The sequence below is a fragment of the Lolium perenne genome, chromosome 6 (genome assembly GCF_019359855.2).
Source record: "Lolium perenne isolate Kyuss_39 chromosome 6, Kyuss_2.0, whole genome shotgun sequence".
Taxonomy (NCBI): domain Eukaryota; kingdom Viridiplantae; phylum Streptophyta; class Magnoliopsida; order Poales; family Poaceae; genus Lolium; species Lolium perenne.
In genome coordinates, this window is record NC_067249.2 from 200,998,037 (window position 1) to 201,001,420 (window position 3,384).

The following is a 3,384-nucleotide window of genomic DNA, read 5'->3' on the forward strand; positions in this document are numbered from 1 at the left end:
CCTCTTCCTGAGGATGGAGAGGTCGAAGAAAGAGCCGTTGTCGATGATGTCAACCAGAGACCCCTCTTTTGTGAATGAACCCGCAGATTCTCGAAAATCTGCGGGATCTACTGAGAAGGATGCTGCCTCTGAAGATACAACATCAGCGCAATCTCCTCCTCCTGCTGTTTCTCCGAAGAGCAAAAGGAAAAGGAGCAATGCCGAAGATTCCGGGACCTCGAAACCCGAAGAAATCGCTCCCGCACCTCAAAAAGCAACTTATGATCCATACATCGAGAGTATCATCAGCTCGTAGGTTCCTTGCTCTTTTCCTTTTCTATTTGAAGAATTTTATTTTGCCTTGCTTTTTATGCTGCCACTATTTTGTCGCAGTGATGATGAAGAAACACCAACTTTAGATGTGGCTGCTCGAACGAGCACGTCACATACTTTAGTTATTTCAGACTAACCGCTTGAAGGGGAGGAATCGTCGCCTCCTCAACAAAATGTTAATACATCTACTCCTCCTTCGAGCCCCCGTGCCCCTTCACCAAAAAGGGCACGGGTTGAAAAGATTGTTGATCCTGCCCCTCAGTTGGGCAGTTCGTCGACTCTGCTCTTAGATGATGTAAGTTTGTCGGCATCTATATTTTCCTTATTTTGTTTTTTCACACCTTTTCTCTTTTTCATGCCGATGTTTCTTTTGATGTACTTACCTTTGAACAGCCAATGATCAAAGAGCTTCTTCGGATCGGGTCCCAATTTGTTGGGTACCGTGAATATGCCGCCAGAGCCGAAGGTAACGACTTTTATACTTGCTATTTTTCTTTGACTTTCTATTCCTGTTGCTTGTCGCTATTTTTTGATCTTTCTTTTCTTTCTTTTTCATATCTCGACAGAAAAACTTTCAGAGGCTAACGAACGCGCCGACGCACTGGCTCAAAAACTTGAGCAAAGTGAGGCGGCTCGCAAGAAAGCCGAACTCGCTGCTAGCAAAGCCAAGGTCGAAGCTGATGAAGCTAGGGCGAAAGCTGCTGGTGTCGAGGAACTGCAGAAGAAACTTGAGGATGCGACGCCTGCCTTGGATGAGCACAAAGCTGCACAAGCTTCTCCGTGACGAAGGAATCCTCAAGCGTTTGAAGTCGCAAAGTCGACGTACTCGAGTAATATTATCAATCCCTTTTATTTTACTGCACTTCCTGTTTCTTGGTTGTTGACTGATGTCTTGTCTCGTGTGGCAGCCCAAACAAACCAGGATTTTGATCTGGATAATCCTGTCAATGACCCTCTCCTTGATGCACTTTCTCTTCTGGAGTTCCATGGGCGCGAAATTCGTGAAGGCGTGGCCAATGCCAGTGCAAGTTTGTCGGCGTTGTTCCCCTACTTCTTCCCGAAGAAAGAGGAACCTTCGACTTTCCTTGCCCTTGCCAAGCTTTTCAATTCGTCGGAAGACCTGGGATTGAAGATGCGTCAGGAGAATATGAAGGTTGCTGTCGAGAGTACTGTTGCCCTGGTTGCTGACAGCCAACAGACGCTTGATTGGATGAAGGTTGGCGACACCAGCCAGATAGAGCATTCGAGATGGAGGTCGCTGATCAAGGCAGCCAAGCCCAACACGAAGAAGATCTTGGCGTATCTGGGGATCAAGCCAGCTTCGACTCCTAGCTCCTCGAGGCCGGAGGTCTAGTTGCATGCCTCTGTTTTTCTTTCTGTTTCTTTTGCTTCTGTCGCCAAAGTAGTCATTTGGCGACACGTACTTTCTTAACTCCACTGTAATGCCTTTGTAATTATTCCCAGAGATTAATGAAGACTTCTATCTTTGCTTGTTATTTGATGTTGTCTTGTTTATTTTTCAGTTGATATTTGATAACTATACTCCATCTTCTGCTCCTTCCAATGTTTCGCCTTCTTCTTCCCGCGAGGAAAGCTTTTGGTGATACCGCTCCTGTCGACGATACCTTGTCGCAAGAACTGGATGAACTTCGGCAACAACTTCAGTATGCGAAGAAGCAAACACTTGTGATGATGGAGCAATCTCGTAAGTCATCTGAAGCCGAAAAAATTGCTCTTCAACAAGCTCGCGAGGCCGTAGCTGCTAAGGAAATTGCTGCTTCCGAGGCTGAAAAGGCGACTATTCGAGAAAATTTCATGCTCGATTTAATGAATGAAGCCAGTGCAGATATGTCGGGTATGCCTGTTTCATCCGCTGATATCCTTTATCTGCATACTATTGTTTCTTTGAAGGTTTCCGCTTTTTGTTTTGATAGGTGCCTTTACTGATGCTGCTGCCGAGGAAGAAAGGGTGAATGCTAGGACAACCCTCCTTGTTAATCTCTCCTTGGACCATGGTTCTTTGTTTTGGGCTACCCCGGAAAGGACCCGCCAAATTGTCAGATTTCAAGATCGCGCCTCTCAAACTCGCGATTTCCTCGACTTCTGTACCAAGACCTTGTCCATGGTTTACAACTCCATGTTTCCTCGCAACGTCCAACCAAAAACTCTTCCTGAATTGATGGAAAGGTTCAAGGATGCTCGCAGTATCCATGATTTTGTCAAAGCTCAACTAGTAGCCGGCGCCGCATTTGCTCTTATCATGCTCCAAATCTGCCACTCGAAGCTTGACCTTACCCAGGTTGTCGAGAAGGTTCACCAAAAAGTAAAACGGCGGAGAGTTGGTGTTGACAGGATTAACACGAAGGTTACGCCTATAGCCGAAGAAATGATTGAGGACCTGCTTCGGATGGATGCCGACTTTTTTGCCGATGGCCATTATGCCGATTTTCTTGGTGCTGCTCCTGAGGAAAACAGAGTTACTCTTGATGACATATTGAATCAAGACTAGTTAGTTTCTTCTTGTAGATATTTCTTCTTTGTAATCCATGACTATATTGTAAAGCAATCATTATATTTCTCTGTTTGGTTAGCCCCCGAGTGTTTCGGTGACTCTTTACTATATTTGTATACTTGCGAGGTTTTGAACCAAGGCATTTATATATTTAAGGCGAATATGAGCCCCCAAGCTTTTTATTGAGCACTATTTTGTATTTTTGTTGACTCACGAGGTATTTGAATACCAAGGCAAGTTTTTTCTTTTGTCGATGAACTATATTGATATTCGTCGGAGCGAAGACTTTGGTCATGTCGATAAAGAAGAAAAGTTATATTGTCACTATCTTTATTATATTGCAGCACCGCGAGCCCGCCTCATTAAAAACCTTCTCCGGCCCCACTCGGTGCCCCGAAAAAGGAAAAGAGTGCGTCTGAAAACTCGCGGGCGTTTCAGTACATTGAAGCTTTACAAAGACTATATTTTTGACTCTAGGCGTAAAAACGCCTAAGTTGCGCCACGTTCCAGGGGTTTGGCTCCTCCACCCCTGTCTTCTTGTCCTTTATTCTGTATGCTCC

The 3,384-nt window shown here is 45.1% G+C and overlaps 1 long non-coding RNA gene across 1 annotated transcript; it reads left to right on the forward strand.

Annotated features, from left to right (window-relative positions):
* Positions 1-463: 463 nt before the first annotated feature.
* Positions 464-989, forward strand: LOC127309378 (uncharacterized). Its single transcript, XR_007857132.2, has 3 exons — positions 464-607; positions 706-778; positions 879-989. It is a non-coding gene; the product is annotated as an uncharacterized lncRNA (long non-coding RNA).
* The last annotated feature ends 2,395 nt before the right edge of the window (positions 990-3,384 follow it).